This window comes from Macaca nemestrina, chromosome 9, assembly GCF_043159975.1.
Source record: "Macaca nemestrina isolate mMacNem1 chromosome 9, mMacNem.hap1, whole genome shotgun sequence".
NCBI lineage: Eukaryota > Metazoa > Chordata > Mammalia > Primates > Cercopithecidae > Macaca > Macaca nemestrina.
In genome coordinates, this window is record NC_092133.1 from 129,782,850 (window position 1) to 129,795,983 (window position 13,134).

At 45.2% G+C, this 13,134-nt stretch overlaps 1 protein-coding gene and 1 long non-coding RNA gene across 4 annotated transcripts in view; both read left to right on the top strand.

The window, feature by feature from the left end:
- Positions 1-13,134, top strand: part of LOC105490635 (FERM domain containing 4A) — a 699,298-nt gene that overhangs the window by 243,668 nt on the left and 442,496 nt on the right. The gene's annotated exons all lie outside the window — the stretch shown is intronic.
- The window catches only part of LOC139356022 (uncharacterized), a 40,409-nt gene continuing 36,522 nt past the window's right edge, over positions 9,248-13,134 (top strand). Inside the window, exon 1 of the long non-coding RNA XR_011607386.1 lies at positions 9,248-11,757. This is a non-coding gene — a long non-coding RNA (uncharacterized lncRNA). The remainder of the gene's footprint in view (positions 11,758-13,134) is intronic.

Sequence of the window (13,134 nt, forward strand, 5' to 3'; positions counted from 1 at the left end):
AGTGGTCTCCTGAGTGAAAAAAATAAATCTTAGAGTTTTATTTTGGTCTCATTTAATTATTAAAATAGTTGGTTTCTTTGTCTTGGTTTCCCCTTAACTGTCACAGTCATTAAAACTCACCCTTCAGAGGCAGTTTGCATCAATAAGAGACTCAAAATCTTCAGTTCCTTCATGTTCACACACACACATGCACATGTGTACATACACACAGATATACATCCATGCATATGGATGTATGGATCTCTTGGTTCCCCCACACACTCTTGGTTCACACACACCCACATACATACACATGTGCACACACAAGCATATACCTTCATGCATAGGCATAGATATACATACATGCACATATGTCCACACATGCACACTTGGCATGCGCACACACACATGGGCCAATGGCAGTAGCCACTGCAAATCTTCAATGCATCTTTCTGGGGCACTGCAGGGGTATTAATTACACCTCTAACCTGAGCAATCTACTTCTCCAGCTCTTGCAAAGAACCTGGACAGAGCAGAGTCACCAAAGATCACTCTTGCCAACCTCATGCCCAATAGAGAGAGGCAAGGTGCTTTCTGAAGTGATAGGATTTTTCTAGTAGGGCCGCATGGAGCCATGCAGGGCTCACTGAATCAGTACCATGCCCACCTCTCTCTTGCAGTTTTCTGTTTGGGTGTTGGAGGAACAGCACGGATGACCCTGGGTAGAAGCTGCTCTCCGTTTGAAAGGAGACTACAGCCTTTGTGTTCACAGTGAGAGCAGACCGGCCCACAGCAGAGTTGGGAAGCAGGATAGCAGGATAGCGGCACATCATTACATTTCCATTCTGATTACCACTTGCTTCAGTTCTGTGATCATCCCCCAGGGGGTCTCGTTAACATGGTTTTGATGCCTCCCATGTAGACTGGGGCTCCTGCACAGGCGTCATCATTGCACGCACCCTTTCTCTGTACCAAGCCCCTAACATCTGCCCAGGATGGGCAATGCGCCATGTTGCCTGGCATTTGGGTTCAATCGAAGGGGAATCAAAGGGAACAGACTTTGATTCTTTTGAACCAGACTGTCAGATCAGAAGCCCAGAGCTGTCATGAGTTGCTCACCTGAGCTGCTCCTTCCAGAAGCTTCCCCTGGACATGGGGCTTTGTTAATGCGTTCTGCTCTGATGGGTCGAATTTCATTGTCTTTGCCACGGCCTGTTTGGCAAAAGCCTCCATCCTCCTGCTGCATTATCATTTGACAAGGTAAGTCACTGGTGAAAGCTGTTGCCTTTTAAAAAAGCATTTTCTTTCCAGCTATGGTTTCTTTCCCAGCTAAATTCACTAGGTGGCAGTGAACAGTGAGGGAAAGAGGACTGCTTTTGAAAAGAAATTCAAAGGCAAGCAGAATTAAACATTCTAGGATATCTAATTGTGGGTCGTAAGCATCCTTCTAAGAGTCATGGGCTGTGACATTTGTAACTAATAAGAGACAAACTGCAGCTTTAAGCAGGATATCTAGTCTCTATTAAATGACAAAATGCCAAGATTTATTATAGAACCTCCTCTTAGCACTCTGCTGATTATTTTATTCATAATATGGTTGAAATCAAAGACATTTGTTTATTGCCTATAAACATAGTTTCTTTGCAGAAAATAGTGCGTACAAGCAGGTCCCACTCATCCCGTCGAAGCTTTTATTATGTTTGAGTGGGTGTGAGCATTATGAGTGTGTGTTTTCTTTAGATGACAAGTGAACCTCATGATTTTGTCAAGGATTTAAGTGTCATTATCCTTCGGTTAATTTCTCCATATAACAACCATCTCCCTTTCTCAATCAGGAAGAATACCTTTTCTTCCTTTTAAACTCAGTGTTAACATTTTCCTAGCAGGTAAAGCTTAGGATCTTATATTACTTCTGCTTTGCGAAGACTCTAAAATTTTGAATTTATTAAAAGACACTAAAATCTTAGTGCACTCACTTCCAATTAGTTTATTTATGTGCTGCCTGGTTTTTAACCTAAATGCGCTTTGTTCAGAGGGGAAGAAAACAATCGTAAATAAACTCAAACGGCAGTTTCCAGAAACTGCTGAGCCATACAGGCAGCCTGCAAAGACCAACCTTGCTGGGATCAGGAAGGCAGGCACAGTCATCCCACGGCCTCTGTACCTCCCCCCTCCCATGTGATGCTCGTCCATGCCCCCTACGCTGGCCTTGGTCTTGGATCCTTAACAGAAGTGATGCAGGGAGCTCTAGTTCCAGCCAAACGCTCTTGGGCACAGCAGCATCACTGGGCCGAACATATTGACTTTATACTTCAGTCCTCACAACTGGACTTCTCCGCATTCCTGGCTCTTTCTCTATACCTAGGTCTCTGCTATCTCCTAGGCCTGAGTTCCATTCTGGTGAACAGTTGACCTCATGTAGTCCTACCTTGCTGTGGCCAGAGTCTCCAAGGCCTAAAGTCCCACCTTTGTATCCCAGCCTGGTCCTGGGACCCTCCCATGTGATGACAGACTCCCACCTTGAGTGCTAGTCACATGCCTGTGAATTGCTGAATGTTATCACCTCCAGGTCCCCAACAGTGTCCTCCACTAAATGGGACACCACGATGCGTCCCTTCGATGAGGATCACCCCTGCAAACCCCAGCTTTCTCTGATGTCTATACTAAACGAACATTGATGAAGGTTACTATGTGCTAGACTCTGACCTGGGCACTGGAGACACAGTGGAAGCAAGACACAGTCCCTGCCATCAGAGAGCTTACAGCTACCTCCAGATTCTCATTTTGCCCTTGCGTGTTCTCCTAAGGCCAGCAACAGAGTCTATTCCCAGCCCCGCCTCACTCGGTTCCCAGTCGGCCCAGTCCTGTTGCAACCAACTGTCCTGGCTATGCCTGGCTGGGCCTGAAGCCACCAGTGTGCAGCTCAATTTGGAGTGAAATGCTTTCAATCACTGTCCACAGGCAGGTTGATGCTGTCTTTATTCAACCAGAGCATGGAACCCGAGTGCTGAGTATTTACCCGGTCACTGTTTACTGGGTTCTACACAGTCAGGTGCCCCCAGTAGCCAGTACAATCCAGGAGCAGACCTGAGAAACCTGCCTGGCTCAGAGTGTGAAGCTTGGGACCACTCAAGCCCCACCTGGTTAACTTGCTATAAGAAAGATTCAAGTCAGGAGTAGAAAATGACCTTGCCTTAGCTTCAGTCATGTCATCAAGAGCTGCGAGGTGGCGTTCAGGGGGATAGAAATTGTCCCTTGCTAAGAAGACAGTCATCTGAGGCCAAGTTTCTGTATGTAGTGGACAGTTGTATTTTCCAGAATGGCTGTGTTTGTAATAATATGTTCAGTATCTTGAAACTGTGTAACCTAAGTTGTTAAGAACATTGGTGATTCCAGCTGGAGACTTAAAGATACATTTAATAAATCACATGATATACTAACTGAAAAGCAAATAAATGCCAAGCTTTTCTTGGTTTCCCTATTGAAATGAGGCAGACAGGGAAAAACACCCAAGTAAAAAAACTAAGAATGGGCCAGGCACAGTGGCTCACACCTGTAATCCCAGCACTTTGGAAGGCCAAGGCAGGTGGATCCCGAGGTCAAGAGATCGAGACCATCCTGGCCAACATGGTGAAACCCTGTCTCTATTAAAAATACAAAAACTTAGCTGGGCATGGTGGCCCGTGCCTGTAACCCCAGGTACTCAGGAGGCTGAGGCAGAGAAGGATCGCTTGAACCTGGGAGGTGGAGGTTGCAGTGAGCTGAGATCACGCCACTGCAGTTCAGCCTGGTGACAGAGTGAAACTCCATCTCAAAACAGTAACAAAACAAAACAAAAAAACGAAGAACGAAAATGTCAGTTCAGGAAAAGACACTCTTTAAAAAAATCTTTCTGCAGTGCAATTTTTTCATGCAGCAATTTTCTCCAAAATTGAGTTCTAGTGGTGTGTTCGGTTTGTTTGCCTTTTTTTAATGCCATGTGGGAGATTACCTTTACTGCTATACAGATGCACACACACACAACATCTGATTGCTTTTTAATGTGCTTTTAAAAGATAAAAATCACTTAAGAAATTAAGTGAATTTTGTGGAAAGCTAGGAGTTCTCTTTTAAGAAGATTTTTAGGAATCTAAACATTCTTCTATCTCTTTTCTTGAAATCCTGTGCATACCTTGCAGTTATAACAGGTTTGGTGTCATTCTGATGTTGTGCTGGTCTATATTGTCAGGGACCTGGGAGAGTGACTAGGCAATATTTCACAAGGTAGTAAAATGTTAGTTTGAGCTGGGCGTGGCAGTGTGTGCCTATAGTCCCAGCTCCTCAGGAGGCTGAGGCAGGAGATCACTTGTGCCCAGGAGTTTGAGTCCAGCCTGAGCATAGTGAAACCCTGTCTCTTAAAAAATAAAAATAAACATAAATAAAACTAAATTTTCAAATGTTAAGTCTGGGTACTTCATTTGGGTACTCCTCTTTAATGAAACCTGAAACTCATGAATTTCTACCCATGGCAAAGAGATTTGTTGCAAAGTACTGAATCCATGCTATGAAGAATACTTGATGCGGTTCATAAAGTTAGAAATAAACAGAAAATTACAAGTAGTACCCAGGCCTCATTGCAGTACGGTTCCAACGTTAACTGAACCCCCACTCTCTGGGCAATTGATGAAAGCTTTAGCACGGAGCGGCTGGAGGGATGCTGCCTGATTCTAACCCAACCCCGTGCTCCTGGACCTGTGTCTGCATTTCCTTCCTGTGCTGCACTCAGATGCCTGCAAAGTGCTGTTTCCATGATGCCTATGGGCTGGCTGATTGTCGTGTCCCCAAGCTCTTGTCCTGGAGCTCTGCAGGGCCCGGTCCTTGCACGGGTTCTGCCTTGAGTGTACAACATTTACCAATTATGCTCCTAATCATCCTCCCACTTCTTTTCCTGTTTCCAAGTCCTAGCTCTCATATCTGTGTGGCACAGATCTACACGAAGTATTACGACTTCTGTGTACCCTGAGAATACCACGTATATTCTCTCCCACGCAGCGGTCAGCCTGCAGCCCTCCAGGACCTCAGGCAAGAGCAAGAGTGTCTCCAAGTGCCACCCTGAAGACTCTTGTTCCATTCCTCCTCAGAAGGCTTTTCCCTTACAGTTATTTCTAGATCCCTGCTATAAATATTCTCCCGGCAGCCATCTGCCTGTGTGGCAGAGTTTTACTATTTCAGCGTGCTGTTTGGGTTACGCACTCACAGCGCTGCCATCCATTCTAGAGTTCTCCCCTCTCCTAGAGAATATTGGCCCTGCTCTGTCAGAATAGAGCAAGATCTATTTTATTTTCCTGAAAAAATCTGTACAATATATACGAAGCAATCAGGAACTTGTGGGCCCATGAGGTTCAATCCATGGATTTATAAAGAGGACAGAGGAAACAAAACAAGGTCTGGAAACTACCTGGACATTGATACCGGCCCCCACGAAGCCGGACCAGTCCCATCTGATAACTCCACACTGTTGGTGACGGTATCTCTCTATGGGCCAGGGAGGTATTTTCCCACAAGCAAAAATTTTCCAGGAGAACTATAGCCTGGTTCTTTTATTTCTTCTGATTTTTTTGTTTTGTTTTGTTTTAATGGTTGAAAAGGTGAACTTTTTTCAATCCACAATAAATAAGGTGTTTCAGGGCCAAGCCCCTAATGAGATAATCACTGTGAAAGCTGCCACCAAAACCAGCGTGTTTGAAAATGTACTGAAAACATAGAACAGGCTGGCCCTGTGCCCAGCGTGCTGCGGGGAGGGCGGGGAGTTGGGGGGAGGGGCTTTGTTTTCCCCAGAGCAGGTGACAATGCAGACTTGGGCCAGCCCGTCCTCTCTGGGAACCGTGATGATAAGTGGCATCATGCACTGTGGGGCTGGTGGGCTGGGCCCCAGCGGGGGAAACAAGGAATAATGGATGGGAAGTCAGCCAACAGTGGTCACGCTGGACACTCCTCTCTCCCCACGGAAACTCAGCCTCTGGAGAGAACCAGTGCCAGGGGCCTGTGGGAAAACAGGTACAGTCAGAAGGAAGCTTTGGTAACATCAGCTGGGAAAGTCCATCGACTTTCCCAGCTGATTTTATCATCACTGGACCAACTCCACGGGCTTCCTCATCAATGAGAACTCATCTTCCAGGCTCTGCCCAGCAGCCCCCATCCCACCCCTGCGCTTATCTTCGCCCCTTCTGGGTAAGCTACCATCGGGCTCATTATTATAGGCAGCTGGAGAACTGACAAGCACCCAGCCTCCATCCACACCTCTGCTCCCCGCCCTTGCTCCTCCATGTCTTAGCTGTGTGAGCCTGGACCGTGACTGCCTCTTTATGGACCTCTAATCCCTCCTGGGGAAAACTGGGTGTGAACCCAGGATTTGAGTGGAAGTGATTATTATTTTACTCTTTTTGTTTTTGTTTTTGTTTTGTTTTGTTTTGTTTTGAGACAGAGTCTCGCTCTGTAGCCCAGGCTGGAGTGCAGCGGAGCGATCTCGGCTCACTGCAAGCTCCACCTCCCGGGTTCACGCCATTCTCCTGCCTCAGCCTCCCGAGTAGCTGGGACTACAGGCGTGTGCCACCATGTCCGGCAAGGAATTGCTCCCAGGAAAACCAGTAGAGGTGTAAGACAAGCAAGATAGATGGAAGAAGCAACCGCGTAGCGGTGCAAGCTCAGGTGAAGTCCCAGCTGCTCCCTGTTCCCACCCCATGGGAGTCTGGAGTGCAAATTGCATCTCAGAGTTTGCTGCCTCTTCGGGAAAGAGAGCTCAGCTTTCAGACCTTCTCACCAGTTGAGTCACGGCAAGGGTGGCAGCGTGGACTTAAATCCAGTGTACCCCTGGCTCTGTTCCTTTGACCCAAACAGCATCAGGAGCCCAAAGGCCATCCTCTGAAGCGGGAAGCAGGTGGGAGCTGTTAGCAGCAAAGCACACAGAAGCTGGAGGATAGGCAGGCAGACAGAGGTCATTGAGCTGTGGCCACTGCAGAGGGGTCTGTGACACCAGGAGAGCCCAGTACCTATGTGTACCGTTGATGTGAGGACTAAGTGAGTGTGTACCTACAAGGCGCCCACCTACACCAGTCCACATTGTACATTTCCAGGAGCAATTTCCAGGTGTGCCCAGTGTCATGCTCATTCTCCGCAACCTCTTACCCAGCATGCTGGGAACAGGCCCAGCCTGGTTCTATCTTATCAGTACGTTTTCAAACACGCTGTTTTGGTGGCAGCGTTCCAGGGACTATCCACTCACAGGCTCGCTCCTCAGTTGGGTGATTGGGCAGGTGACATAAGGCTGGGGGAATGGGAAACCTGTTGGTGACAGAAGGAGCATGGAGAGGGACAATATAGTCTGACAGTGGAATGAGCATGGGAGAGAAAACGTATCCACCCTTGCCTGTACAACCATCTTCAGGGGAATGGCACAGAAGACTTAGCTAAGGATGAACCCGGCATGAGTCCACACATAGTGGAAACCATCATAAACCTCAATACAGACTTTGGCTCCTCCTAGGGGACCATCATTTTTTGAGCACTACAAGGAGCTGTTCCATCCCACTCCAAGCTTGCCCAGCCCTCTCGGGAATCTTCTGAGCAGCTCCTGCCGCTGCCCCCAGGAACATGGGCAATCAGGACTATTGTGTTTGTGTGTGTGTGTGTGTGTGTGTATACACACACACATATATATACATGTATATACACATATATAGTATATATGTATATATATGGAGATATATAGATATATCTATATGGAGAGATTGAGACGGACTCTCACACAGACTGGAGTGCAGTGGTGCGATCTCGGCTCACTGCAACCTCCACCTCTCGGGTTCAAGCAATTCTCCTGCATCAGCCTCCCAAGTACCTGGGACCACAGGCATGTGCCACTACGTCCAGCTAGTTTTTGCATTTTTTGGTAGAGATGGGGTTTTGCCATGTAGGCCAGGCTTGTCTTGAACCCTTGACCTCAGGTGATCCACCAGCCTCAGCCTACCAAAGTTCTAGGATTAGGGATTACAGGCTTGAGCCACCATGCTTGGCCTGATTCATCTTTCCTTTGTTGTTGTTTTTTTTTTTAGAAAGAGTCTTGTTCTGTCACCCAGGCTGGAGTAGTGGCACAATCATGGCTCACTGCAGCCTCAGCCACCACGCTCAGGCAGTCCTCCCAACTCAGCCTCCTGAGTAGCTGGGACCACAGATACATACCACCACACCCAGTTAAATGTCATTTTTTTTTTTTTTATAGAGACAGGGTTTCATCATGTTGCCCAGACTGGTCTCAAATCCCTGGAATCAAGCGTTGCTCTTACCTCAGCCTCCCAGAGTGCTGGGATTTCAGGAGTATAATTCTCTTTTTCCATTGTCTCAGCCACATCTCCTCAAAACAGCCTTATTTTCTTCCCCCTTTTTACAGATAAGGATATTAACATAAGAAAAAGGCAAATAAATTAGCATCCTAGACTGCTAAGTAAAGTAGGCTCTGATAGCTTCTGCTCTCCTTCCAGATACCAAGGTGATTTTATAAACATAAAGAAATCCGATTCCTCCTGTGAATGACAAACAATCCCCAACTATCATTTGCTTTTTAGTATCCAGCAGAAGCCCCTGCAACAGGAGCCTTCAAAAGCAATCCTCCTTTTGTTTCCCCTTCTGTTTTAATAATGGGGTGCACACGGCACTGTTGTTTAGATTAATTATTGATTGTAAGTTACTCTGAAATCCGTGCTGCCGACAGGCTGTTGAAATCATAGCCATCTTCCGAGTCGGGCCTTATGACGTCACCTGAAATAGATGTTCACATTTCATTCCTGTTTCTCACAAAGGTAAACTGAGATCAATGTGTCAGGGCTAATGTTTGTTCCAGTTCTTCAACTCAGAAGGCTGGGTTTCCACTGTCATCCCACCAGGAGCCAGGGCACTAATGAAGTCATTTCACCTGTCAGTCTGAGCACCTCAGCCACACACACAGGTGCTGTGGCTCTGAGACGACAAGTATGGAAACACTTGAGAAAAACAATAATCATCATCATAGGTAATGTTTACTTAGTGCTTCTGTGCCAGAAAATATACAAAGTACTTTGCCTGTGGATCTTCCTTCTCACCCCAATGCTTGGAATTAAATATAATTAATATATATTTTATAATTCTATAAATATATTTATAAATATATTTTTATATTTATAATTCCATAAATACATAAATATAAATTTATAATTCTGTGAATATATAAGGTTTATATATTTATAAAATTAATGTATAGTTTATAATTCTATAAATATATAATAAAATGTATATATTCTATATTAATAATTTATAATTTTGTAAATATTTATCTATTATATAATTCATATATAATTTATAATCCTGTAAATATATAAATATAATTTATATATTATATAATTGATCTATAATTTATAATTCTATAAATCAGAGACTGTGCCCACACACACTAAACCACATGCCCACCCCCTGCAACCAGGGTAGCCAACTGGTTCCAATTTACCCTGGCGGTTTCCAGTGTTCACACTCCAATTCCCAAGTCCCAGGAACCCTCTCTCAATGCTGGGTAAACCAGGATGTTTGGTTATCAATACACACCCCCTACCACTAGCCTAAGGCACCATATAATCGCAGAATTCCAGATGTGGGGAGAACCTCCAAGACATCCCCGCCTCCAAAATCAGGAAGCTGAGCTCCAGAGCAGCAAAATTGTTTCTCCAACTCCCTGCTGTTAGTGGTAGAGCCAGAGCTCTGGATCTCCCGGAATCAGAAAGAAGACCAAGAATGAGTCTGCTCTTTATGTTATGGTGATCACTCATAATTCTTAAAGAAAAAAACCCATACATTATATAAATAAGCTCTCATAAGAGATTGATGCATAAAAGGTTTTCAAGATAGGCTTTCTTTGGGATGTTAAACCATACCCTGGTTAAGGAGGGCAGTAAACTTTGCCCAAAAATGGTAATATAGCCATTGTTGGAAAGAGCCATTATCTTCTGTGCTGGAGATGTGAAGAGTTTAGGATAAATACTTTTTAATTAAACTTGATTATCCCAAATTCTGTTAGTGGGAAATAATCCTGTTTTCCACTTACCAGGCATAAGATGCAAATGATTAAAAAAAAAAAAAGCTATGAAGATTTTTTTTACATAATTTTTTTCTAACATTTCTTTAGAACACATGAAAATCCAATCAAATCAAATCCTTTATATCAACAAACTTGATGTCAACACTAGTGAACTTGAGGCTCAGAGCTGAATTCTCAAAATTAATTACATGTTCAGTCTATGAAAGGCATACAAGTGGTCTTGTACATTTGAAAGATTTTTTTTATTACCAGGGTAGAAACCTCAATAAGCTTTCTGTTTAGCCTTTAGTTAAACAGATAATTAAATTCATCAGCATAGCCCATTCTTCATTCTATCTAATTAGTTTTACTTCTTTGGAGATAACTAGAAAAGTATACTACTTTCCTTTATTGTATATGTGTGTTACGTGTGTACATTTACTAAAGAAATATGTATCTAGGGTGGAAGTCTATGCCTTTAAATAGGATACCGTGCTCTGAAAAGACCTCGGCATAAAATATGTACTGGCACTCATATTAAAGTGGAAGACAGAGGATTTTGCAAAAAAAAGGGAAAATTTGGCCGCTTTGCTAATCAGAATGCCAGAACCATATATGCCTGCCACAGTCCAGAAAAAAGGTGCAGATTCTCAAAGCTATGAAATGAATTCATCATTCTTCCTGCTGAAATGAACAGTTAATGTAGATCCCTCCAAGTTCATGAATTACATTTGGGACCAGGCAGATGGTCCAGCCCCAAAATCGTGACTCCACCAATTTCACAGAGAGGAGATTTTCACAGGACAGTGAGCGCAAATGAATAGATGGGGAGATAGTTGCAGTTTTGCTGTGTGTTCCACAGGCTGAGCTCTTTGGCACATGGTGGTGTCTCACGTGGCAGGCAGGCTGTGTCCCCAGCATCCCCACGGGCTTTGAGTTGAAAGGCAAGCCCTCTGAAAGCGAGCTTCTGAGACCTGTTCCGTCTCTTTCTGATGAGAATGCGTCCTCCCTGCAAAGTGTCAGAGCCTCATCCAGGGGCTGTGGAGTGACTGTACCAAGGCTGTGGACTGGGGAGAAAAGAACTGCTGAAAAGCTACTATTTGTGCCGTACTAACTGAAAGCCAATGGCCTGCTGGGTTCTTTACATCCATCGTCTCATGGAAACCCCGCCACCAAGTGAGGCGCACGTCCGCTGTGGCATTTTCAGATGACAAAGCTGAGACTTAAAGGGAATAACCTGCACAAGGCCACACAGTGAAGTAAACAGGAGTCAGGAGTCAATCACGTGTCTTCATCTCCAAACATCTCTACTCTTAACCGTGCTTCTACAATGGCACGAGCAACCTACTTTGTATGAAAGTTTTCAGAGCATGTGATGAACCCTTCTTGATTTATAAACAGATGGAGGCGGGATTCCCTTTGTAAGAATTAGAAGAATGTATTGTGGTTTTCATTAAGGAAGTGATTCAGAGCGTACCGAGGAGTTTGTTTTTATTCAGGTGTGGCGAGGTCAACAGATCAGAGGATCATTACCATCAAAAAGACAGTTTGTTACTCATAGTTCCCAAGAGTAGGGGGCAAGCCACCCCACACAGAGCCATGCAGGGAAGCACCAGTGTCAGCCAGGAGGCAGAAGAAGCGAGGAAGAAGCATGGAGAGGCAGCTTTATGGTGGTTTTCAGGAGAAGGAGCAGTCGAGGCAGAGTAAGGGGTTGAGCAGGCTTAGGGTTGGTTCAAACGAGTTTGAATATGTTCAGTGGGCTCTGGGTTATATGGGGGGTTCTAGTTGTCTGGTCGCTGGCCCTGGGGCGATTTAGGGCAGAAGGGTTGTGTCTCAGATGGCAGCACCCTGATAAAGGAGGCGGGTAGGAGTATGAACTCTGAATTGGTTGGTTTGCATATCAAAACTGTGCTTATGAGCAAGTTGCCTGGGATCTCTAGGAATTAGCTAACCCCAGGAAAGGACATCTCTCCTCCAGTTTGTAAGACCCGAGATGTCAAAACATCACAAAAACATAGAAAACTTAAAATGTAGTTAGTACAGGAGGGCATATATTAATTTAAAAACCCGGCTGGGCGCTGTGGCTAGTGCCTGTAATCCCAGCACTTTGGGGGGCCAAGGTGGGTGGATCACTTGAGGTCAGGAGTTCAAAACCAGCCTGACCAACATGGTGAAACTCCGTCTCTACTAAAAATATAAAAATTAGCTGGGCGTGGTGGCGCGTGCCTGTAATCCCAGCTACTCAGGAGGCTGAGGTGGGAGAATCCCTTGAACCCGGGAGGCGGGGGTTGCAGTGAGCCAGGATCACGCCACTGCACTCCAGCCTGGGCAACAGAGCGAGACTCTGCCTCGAGGAAAAGTTAAAAAAAACCCTCTGTGCTTGGGCCTTTTTACTTTTCCCCGTGATGCCACAAGCAGCAGTCAGTGCTGTGAGTGCTTTACAGGATGATTTCACCATTTTTGGAGCACACCACATGTGGACCATTTACAAGTCTAAAAGGGCTAAAACACGTGCCCGTTTACTATTTTCCTCTGGGTATAACCTCCCATAAATGAGTCTTTATTCACTCCAGGGCTTGAATCATGGCATTCTTTCTTTAGAAATACGATCATCTGCTCCTTTAACAACCAAAAAGCTACAGTTGTGCGAAGGTGGGGAGAAGGTGTCTAACTGTTATTGATGTCACTCTACGCTTTTTATAGGATGATGCTCATTCCAAGATTTTCTGTTTTATTTCTGTCTTTTGCAATCACTGGCTTGCTTTGCTGCCATAAATGAGGGAATTGTGGCTAAGAGAGCAATCTGCCGGAAGCACCTCCTCATCCATTGGTGGACACTAACAACAGCTGTAACCGGGGCAACTAGAGACACTGTGCAAGTCCTTTGTCAAATTCACAACTTAGCTCCGCCCTTAGGTGTGAATACAGATTGACTCCCAGGGCCAGAGGGGCTGCTGCTGTGAGCCTTTCCTGCTGGAGGGGCCTAAGGACTCAGTTCCCATTATGCTAAGACACAACCGAATGGAGACAGTAAGAGCCCATCACGCTCCACCCTCCCTCCCTCCCTCCCCTTCTTGCAG